General features: G+C 35.5%; 1 protein-coding gene across 1 annotated transcript in view; it reads left to right on the forward strand.

Moving 5' to 3' along the window:
- Positions 1 to 10,000, forward strand: part of LOC106869066 (Krueppel-like factor 6) — a 91,784-nt gene that overhangs the window by 19,217 nt on the left and 62,567 nt on the right. The window lies entirely within an intron of this gene.

The following is a 10,000-nucleotide window of genomic DNA, read 5'->3' on the forward strand; positions in this document are numbered from 1 at the left end:
TATCACAAGAGTTGAACACAGCTCTAAATTAATGAAACTACTTATAGTAGTGAGCTGTTATGCTGTAATATATAATTACAGCTGGGAGAAGAGGGTAGTTTGAGAGTTAAGTATTTTCAACCAATGTGAACTGTAAACATATCAGCTGTACTCTATCAACACAAGCATCATTCTTGATTGATACAACCTTCAAGTTTCAAAATATATTGATCTACACTCAGAAGTAGAATCACTGTCAGTATAAAAGCAACTGAAACCATCATAACTGGAGATCATTTGAATAATTTACTGAATTGTGAAAAGAAAAAGAAATTTAGTATCAAAGATAAATGCAAAAATGAATCAAAAGATGAAAATTTAACAAGAGTGAGGAACACTATGGGAACTGCTGCTCTAGTTACAAGTGGCTTCTTCTTGTTGCTGCAACTATATTAGTTACTACTGCTTTTCAATCCAGTTGTAGTTGTAACAGGCATAGAAAAAACTAATTTTTGTGAGATTTACATCAATGAAGGATGGAAATGAGTGTGTGAAGTCTCATATGTGGGATCCTCCTCAGTTTGATATGTTAGCATGAATTGTACAGATGAATGAGACAGCACCTACTATATATCTGGGTTCTCTTATTTCACCTGTTAGGCTGAGGGAATTTTTGAGCCTGAATCTAAATATTTTTTCCTTGTTTTCATTTGTAATGGAACATCCATATCATACAACATCAAGGCAAGGAAGCATTACATCTGTATACATATGTACATACATATATATTTAGAAAGTTGTTTGTTAAGGCCAGTTAGAGAGTGACCATTGGTTTCACATCTATAAAACACTTAGCTATATAAGTGACTCACCAAACGTAAATGGCTGGAGGCATATAACTTCTCTATAGCTGGATGGAGGAAAATGTCATGGTTAGTTAACTGTGTAAAGAAAAAAACTCCAGAACAAAACTCTTGCAGTTATGCTGAAGATGGCTGATGATAGCAGCATTTCCCTAGTTGGTAAATGAGGAATTCAATGTTTTCAACATGAATTTCCTCTGATGAGGGCAGTGGCTAAACATCTCATTTTGGAATTTAAAAAGGTCCCTGGGTCAAGTGAGTTTTTCAGGATTCTTGCTCTTTTGACTAAACAAAACTTACGTCTTTTGCTCCCACTGAGGTATGGTCCTAGTTCTTGTAGCCTTCATTTAATTATGTGTGGCATACCCTCCTCTTTTAACCCTTTCGTTACCACCCTGGCTGAAACTGGCTCTGGCTCTGAGTACAAATGTCTTTTTACATAAGTTTTCAATTAAAATCTTCCACCAAACCTTAGTCACAATTTATGTTCCTACCACTAGCCGAATGATAACTAAGTTATTTTACTAAATTCTTTGTTATATTCAAAGTAATTGAAAGAAACACAGAGCATCTCAAAATAAATACAGTAACAAAAGGGTTAAAGCTGGCTAGGGATGTGATGTTGCACCTCTCTGGAATCCTAAAGGAGAACCTGTGATTGCTAAGATGCTGTTCAAATGGGCTGTCTGTAGATCTAACATTTCCATGTCTGTGCCCTTGTGGTGTGTTACAGCTGCTGATGTTGCCATCATTATCGCTGCTGATACTATTGTCACTTTCAGACCCATTGCTACTGCTGCTGCTACTGCTGGTATCACTACCATTGTTGCTGTTATTGCTGGACACCGTTCTGGTGCTGCAGTTGCTGGCAACAAGGCTGCTAGATGCATTGCTGTTATTACTGCCATAGCTGCTGCTGCTGCTGGTGTAACTACCACCAACATCATTGCAATTGCTGTCACTGTTGTTGTTATCAGCAGGTGTGTTGTTGGTGTTGTTGCTGTTGCTGCTAACACTGCCACTGCCGTCATCAGTGCTGGTCACCTCCTCAATCTCATACACTACACCTTCAGAATTGCATTGACACCCTCCCTACTGGACACACATTGTCAACCCTGCATAGGCATCCAGCCTCTGTGTATGGTTTAGGCATGCTCACTAATATTTTTTAATGCTGGGTTCACAACTGAAAAAGACAGAAAATTTCTTTACTGGAGAATAGGCTCAAAATCTTACTGACACCCTTCACTATGTTCTTGAACTCGTGAGGTGGGTGACAGGAGGGTGTATTAATGCATGACAGCCTTTTGTTTGTTTTGCAGTAGGGCTTGTATGAAGAGGTACTCAAGTCCAATGTAATATCTAGAAAGTTAATAATAGTAAGGTTGGTCTCAGTTGTAATACCAAGTCCAAGGGAGCTAAGGGTGCAAATTAGGTCCTTCCTAAGCCTATCTAGAGTATACCTGCTAGTACCTCTAGAGATAACTAAAGTGTCATCTCTGTATAGACCAAAAAGAACTGACAGGAACCTCTCCATTAAGATGTCCAGTATATACAGCCTATGTGGTTGTGGACATCTAAGCTGTTGAAAGCTTCCATCACCACATTGAAAAAGCTTACTGGGTCAGTTTGTTTGACCTAAGATGAACCTTTATTGAACGGCAGTATTTTCCTAGCTATATATATATATATATATATTATACATACATACACACATATATAAATATATATGTGTGTGTATGTAATATATATATAATATATAGAAGGTAGTGAGCTAGCAGAATCGTTAGCACACTGGGCGAAATGCTTAGCGGTATTTTGTCTGTCTTTACATTCTGAGTTCAAATTTTGCCAAGGTCAACTTTGCCTTTCATTCTTTTGGGGTCGATAAATTAAGTATCAATTTCAGGCCTTGTGCCTAGAGTAGAGAAGAATATATAGTATATAGGTGCAGGCGTGGCTGTGTTGTAAGAAGCCTGCTTCCCAACCACGGTTCTGGGTTCAGTCCCACTGCGCGGCACCTTAGGCAAGTGTCTTCTGCTATAGCCTCAGGGCAACCAAAGCCTTGTGAGTGGATTTGGTATATGGAAACTGAAAGAAGCCTGTCATATATATATATATATATATATATAGGTATGTGTGTCTGTTTGTCGCCCCACCATCACCTGACAACTGATGTTGGTGTGTTTACGTACCCGTAACTTAGCGGTTCAACAAAAGAAACTGAGAAAATAAGTACTAGGCTTACAAAGAATAAGTTCTAGGGTTGATTTGTTCAACTAAAGGCAGTGCTCCAGTATAGCCACAATCAGATAACTGAAACAAGTAAAAGAATAAAGGAATATAATTTATACATATAGGCACAGGCATGTCTGTGTGGTAAGAAACTCGCTTCCCAACCACATGCTTCCAGGTTCAGTTCCATTGCGTAGCACTTTGAGCAAGTGTCTTCTACTATAGCCTCAGGCCGACCAAAGCCTTGCGAATGGATTTGGTAAATAGAAACTGAAAGAAGCCTGTCCTATGTATATATATAAAAATGAGAATGTATGTCTGTGTGTCTGTGTGCTTCCCTAAAGCTCAAGAACTACACAACCAATTTCATTCAAATTTTACACATGCCTTACTTAGGGTCCCGGTTGTGTTTTAGTCAAAAAAATTTGTAACATCTTGCATAGTTCAAGACCACAGCAACATCATATCTCCTCCACTATTTAAGTATTACGTGTCAAAAGTGAAACAAAAACACTCACTTTAAAAATGAAACTATTCCACTAACTGAAACAATCACATTTCGATACTGTAATGACAGATACTTTCACTTTAATGGTTTCATTTTCATACTGAATCTACTACAGTGAAACTATACTCTCACATATATACAGGCATACATACATATATACATACATGAATATATATATATCTACACAAATGTATACATATACATGTATATATATATACATGTATATATATATATATATATATATATATATATATATATATATATATATATATGTAGATGTAGATGTATATATATATATACATAGAGAGAGAGAGATGTATATGTATACATATAGATGTATATGTACACGTATATGTATAGATATATAGATATAGATCTATATGCATACATGTATATGTATACATATGTGTAGATGTATATATATAGATGTACATGTAATATGTACACATATATACACATATATACATGCATACAGATATCTATACAGATATCTATACATATATACACCCATACACACTCACATACACATGCACACAAACACACACATTAGTCATTTGTTTTCTTATCCAAAACTACGTCAAAAGTACTGAATGGATCTTTATGAAATTTGGAAATTATATTCTATGCATAACGGCCATAACCCCCATGAAAATTCATATATTTTTGATGTTGATGAAATTTTAACCATACAAATTACACACAAATAAAGTAATATTTCTAAAATTTCTTCTTCTTAGAAGTTACAAAGACCCCTTCATGGGGACTTCACACCTACAATTTAGTTATTTTTCCTAAGCAAAGACGAATACAGTTGTACCATTGGAAGCTATAGGGTCACCCAAACATAACAGATGAGCATTATTTGTAATTCAACGGTACAACAGTGTAAGACTATCCTTTCAGATATACTTACATTGTGATTTCTGCAATGTTGTGCATAAATTGTCAAGTAAATGAGACTCATCTTTGCCTCCACTGATTCACTTGCAAAGTGTTGAGTAAAATTATTTCGTTGCAGACCTCCTTTGAGTCTTTTTATTATCACTGCGACACACATAGTCCCCAGTTGGTAACATTGATTTCAAGGCCTTCCCAGATGGGTGACTGGTTGTTCTAAGACATTTATTGATTGTAAATTTTTTCTGCACAGTTACCTATCGGTATAGTGGTCATTTGCAAACTCCAGAGGCGACACTTTCATTTCCCTTTACTCCAAACGTCACACGTTGTTATTTCAATTGGGTCATGCCCTTCCAATTGCTATTGATCTGTAATGCATCTTACAGATGTGCCTGTCAGCTGTATGGTGAAGAATCCTACATTGGGGAGTAGTAATGACTAGGCTAGGGTAGCTGACTGATTATCGTGATCATTTGTCTTTTGGTTTCCTGTAGCTTTACTCTCTTTTACAAACCCAGTGAACATACATATATTTCCTATTTCGAAGAAATTCAAACAATACATATTACACCCAAGTTAAAAACATTCCCAACAATTCAACTTCTCTGGTTGACATTAACACACCCAACCCCAATAGGGGCCTTAACTCCCACATTTTTCAGCTCCATGAGCTCCAGTTTTCAGGAGCAAAATCCTTTTTACAGAGTCCATAACACTGGAATTTTGGAATGTGTGCATAAATATCAGATGTATAACGATGATAATGTGCGTCTGTGTGAATTCCTAAAACTCGAGAACTACACAACCAATTTCATTCCAAATTAACACGTGCCTTACTTAGGGTCCATGTAGTGTCTTAAGCCAAAAAATTTCTTAACTTCTTGCATAGTTCAAGCCCACAGCAATATCATATCTCCTCCACTATTTCAGTATTACATGTCAAAAATGAAACAATAACATCACTCTACTTTAATGTCAGATACTTTCACTTTAACATTGAAACTATTCCACTATTTCAGTATTACCTGTCAAAAGTGAAACAATAACATGTCGCTATTGTAATTTCAAATACTTTCACTTTAATACTTTCGATTTCATACTGAAACTATTAAAGTGAGACTATACTCTCACATATATACAGGCATACTATAAGACCCAAGTTAAAAACATTCCCAACAATTCAACTTCTCTGGTTGACATTAACACACCCACCCCCAATAGGGGCCTTCATTCCCACATTTTAGAGCTCCATGAGCTCCATTTTTCAGGAGCAAAATCCTTTTTACAGGTTCCAGAAGACTGAAATTTTGGAATATGCACATAAAGATCAATAGTATGGGATACATGTCTCATGATTAGAATTTTTTAGGGTGTATAAAGAGAGAAAGAATCTTCATGTGCAATTTTGATGAAATTTGAATCATATGTATTCCAGTTCCTTACAGAAAATATAACAGAAAAATCTCATTCTTCAATTGCATGTAACACGGGCAACGCCGGGTATCTCTGCTAGTATATAATAAATATATATGTATGTACATTTATGTGTGTGTGTCTTTGTGTCTGTGTTTGTTCCCCCACCATAACTTGACAGCTGATGTTGGTGTGTTTACATCCCATAACTTAGTAGTTTGGCGAAAGAGACTGATAGAATAAGTACTAGATTTAGAAAGAATAAGTCCTGGGGTCAATTTCTTCGACTAAAATCTTTTAAGATAGTGCTCCAGCATGACTGCAGTACAATGACTGAAATATGTAAATGAATAAATGAATAAACAAAGATACATATATAATCTTTAATATATGTATGTATAATATATATATGAATTTATAAGATATAATATATATATAGGAGAAGAAAATGGATATAATAACATTGGGAAGCTCATGGTTTTCGCTGGTATGTCTTTAATTAATTAGATAACAAAGAAGGAAGAAGCAGAGATGAAGGTAGCATTTATGATCGTTTATATATATATAAATACACACATATATATAAATACCCACATATATATAAATACCCACATATAAAAATAATGATGATGATGATGAGCCAGCATGGAACAAGGACATTAAATGATGCTGATGGTGATGATGATATATATATATATATCTTTATTTGTATAAAAATTTATTTATGAGGGTAGAAATTGATATTAATCAATTTGAACCAGTGGTCTAGCATATTAAAACAATCCGAAGATCTAGCATATTTGTATGTAATATCTTTATTTGTATATATATATATATGCTGCTTAGCACACTGGGCTCTAAGTTTACTTGACTAGTTCAGTCGATTGCTACTCTGTTCAATGTAATGTTGGCTATCTTTAGGTCATCTTGAAATGACCAGTGCCAAGTGATCTTTGGCCTGCCCCTTTTACGCCTGCTGTCTGGTGGTATTCTAATCATGGGTGTTTTCAAGTACTGTTGTTTACACACACACACACACACACACATACACACACGCAACGTATTTTTAAATGTATGTTTGTGTACGTATTTGTATATTTGAATATATATACCTGCATATAATGTTTGAGTTTATACTTTCTTTTGTGTTTCATTTTCTTTTTCTCTCACTTCATAAAAAACTGTTATAGATAAGAATGAAGCACAACACAATCTTAGACACATACTCATACAAACTTATACACACCCACACACACCACAATATGTCACACAGCCAATCACATATTTGGTGTTAAAATTCAAGTGTATCAAGAATGTCTCCCTCCCTCTCTCTATATATTAAGTTTGTGACAAGTATTCATTTCTGTAATGTAAAACTCAGTTTTTATTTTTTTTTCCCACTTATTCACAATAGGTCACTGGGGAGCACTTTATTGCATTCTGTTACAGAGATGTAATATCTATTTATTTTACTGTTTTGCTGTTGTTCTTATGATGATTATTGTTTGATGCATTAATTTTGATCTTTTAATCTTCATTTTTTTAATAATTATATATTTTTATAAAATATAATTTATTATAATAATTATAATAATTCTTTCTACTATAGGCACAAGGCCTCAAATTTTGTGGGATGGGGACTAGTTAATTACTTCAACCCCAGTGTTCAATTGATATTCATTTTTTTCAACCCCAAAAGGATGAAAGACAAAGTAGACCTCAGCAGAATTTGAACTCAGAATGTAAAGATGGGCTAAATGGTGCTAAGCATTTTGTCCAGTATGCTGACGATTCTGCCAGCTAATGGTTTCAAATTATGGCACAAAGCTTATATGTATGTATGTATATATATATATATATATATATATATATATATATATATATATATATATATATATCTTTTATTCTTTTACTTGTTTCAGTACCGCTGGAGCACCGCCTTAAAGCATTTTACTTGAAAAAAATCAACTCCAGGACTTATTCTTTGTAAGCCTAGTACTTATTCTATCAGTCACTTTGGCTGGACCACTAAGTTACAGGGACATAAACACACCTACATCAGTTGTCAAGCAATGGCAGGGAGACACACACACACACTCACACACACACACACACACACACACACACACACACACACACACACACACACACACACATCTATACATATATGACAGGCTTTTTTCAGTTTCTGTCTACCAAATTCACTCACAAGGCTTTGGTTAGCCTGAAGCTATAGTAGAAAACATTTGCCCAAGGTGCCACACAGTGGGACTGAACCCGGAACATGTAGTTGGGAAGCCATGCATATATGTAGATAGTGAAAGGTAGATTGTTTGATGCTTGTATGTGAACAGCCATGCTACATGGTGGTGAAACATCGGCTCTGGCTGCTGAGGACATGCGTAGGTTTGAAAGAAATGAAGCTAGTATGCTTCGCTGGATGTGTAATGTCAGTGTGCCTGCCTGACAGAGTGTACGCATCTTAAGAAAAAAGTTGGGCATAAGAGTCATCAGATGTGGTGTACCATACTGTACTGGTATGGTCATGTGATGCATATGGATGAGAACAGCTGTGTGAAGAAGTGCTGAACTCTAATGGTGGAGGGAACCTATGAAAGAGGTAGACCCAGGAAGGCATGGGACAAAGTGGCGAAGCATGATTTTCAAACATTGGGCTTCATGGAGGCAATGACAAGTGACCGAGACCTCTGGCGATATGCTGTGCTTGATAAGTCCCATCAAGCCAAGTGAAATCATAGTTGTGGCCAATGCCAGTGTCATGTAACGTACATAAAAAGCACCCTTGAATGTTGGGTGATATGCTGTGCTTAAGAAGCCCCATCAAGTTAAGTAAAATCGTAGTCATGGCTGATGTCAATGTCATGTAACTGGCACCCATACTGGTGGTGTGTAAAAAGCACTGTTTGAACATTGGGCTTCATGTAGGCAGTGACAAGTGACCAAGACCTTTAGTGGTATACCGTGCTTGAAAAAACCTTTCAAGCCAAGTGAGATCATTGTCGTGGCCAATGCTGGTGTTGCGAAACTGGCATGTAAAAAGTACCCACAACATTATTGGAGTGGTTGGTGTTAGGAAGGGCATCCAGCTATATAAACTATGCCAATGAGATTTGAACCTGGTACAGCTCCCCAGCTTACCAGTTTTCAGTCAAATCATCTAACCCATGCCAGCATGGAAAATGGACGTTAAATGATGATGATATATATATATATATATATATATATATATATATATATAGAGAGAGAGAGAGAGAGAGAGAGAGAGAAAACTTACTTGGAAATGGATGCGTGGCATTCGATCATATAACAATATAAATAATATATATATATATGCATATATACTTACATACATGTACATACCTACATATATATGTATATACACATGCATATATGGGTGCAGGACGTCAAAAAAAACGTGAATAACATGAAAAATGAGAACATGAAAAGACAAAAACATGGAAAATGAACATATTTTCGAACAACGAAAAAAACAAATAGAGAAACGAGACAGGCAACATAAAGAACAATCCCTTCATCAGTTGTCTCCTGTTTTATCTACTCCACATTTCGAATGTTTAGGACAAGATGCGTTTTGTCAAAACAGTCATTCCGTGTGTGTGTGTGTATGTATGTATTATAAGAGAGTATGCACATACATAAATACATACATATATACACATACACATGTGCACACACAGCACACACACATACATATAGTTTGTATGTTCTGTGTTTATACCAGTTGCTACTAAGTTCAGCATCACAAGTATTTCCATATTTAAAATATCATTATTCATTTTTGTTGTTCTAATACAAGCCACTGGCCACTTTAAGCTATTCCTCTTAACTCATTATCCTTTTAGTAAAAAAATATGTGTGAATGAGTGTGTGTCTGTGTGTGTGTGTGTGTGCGCATTATATAATTATGTGATAGAGTTATATACTAATGTATTTATTTTCAATGAAATTAAACTCTGTTTGTGTCTTTTTGGCAGCTTGAGCAATAATTTTATATCTTGGGGGTTGATAACCTTCCAGCCACAAGTTTTCTTTACATTTTAATAAATAGCCCATTATTATT

This window comes from Octopus bimaculoides, chromosome 8 (assembly GCF_046866305.1).
Source record: "Octopus bimaculoides isolate indiv1 chromosome 8, ASM4686630v1, whole genome shotgun sequence".
In the NCBI taxonomy this organism is placed as follows: domain Eukaryota; kingdom Metazoa; phylum Mollusca; class Cephalopoda; order Octopoda; family Octopodidae; genus Octopus; species Octopus bimaculoides.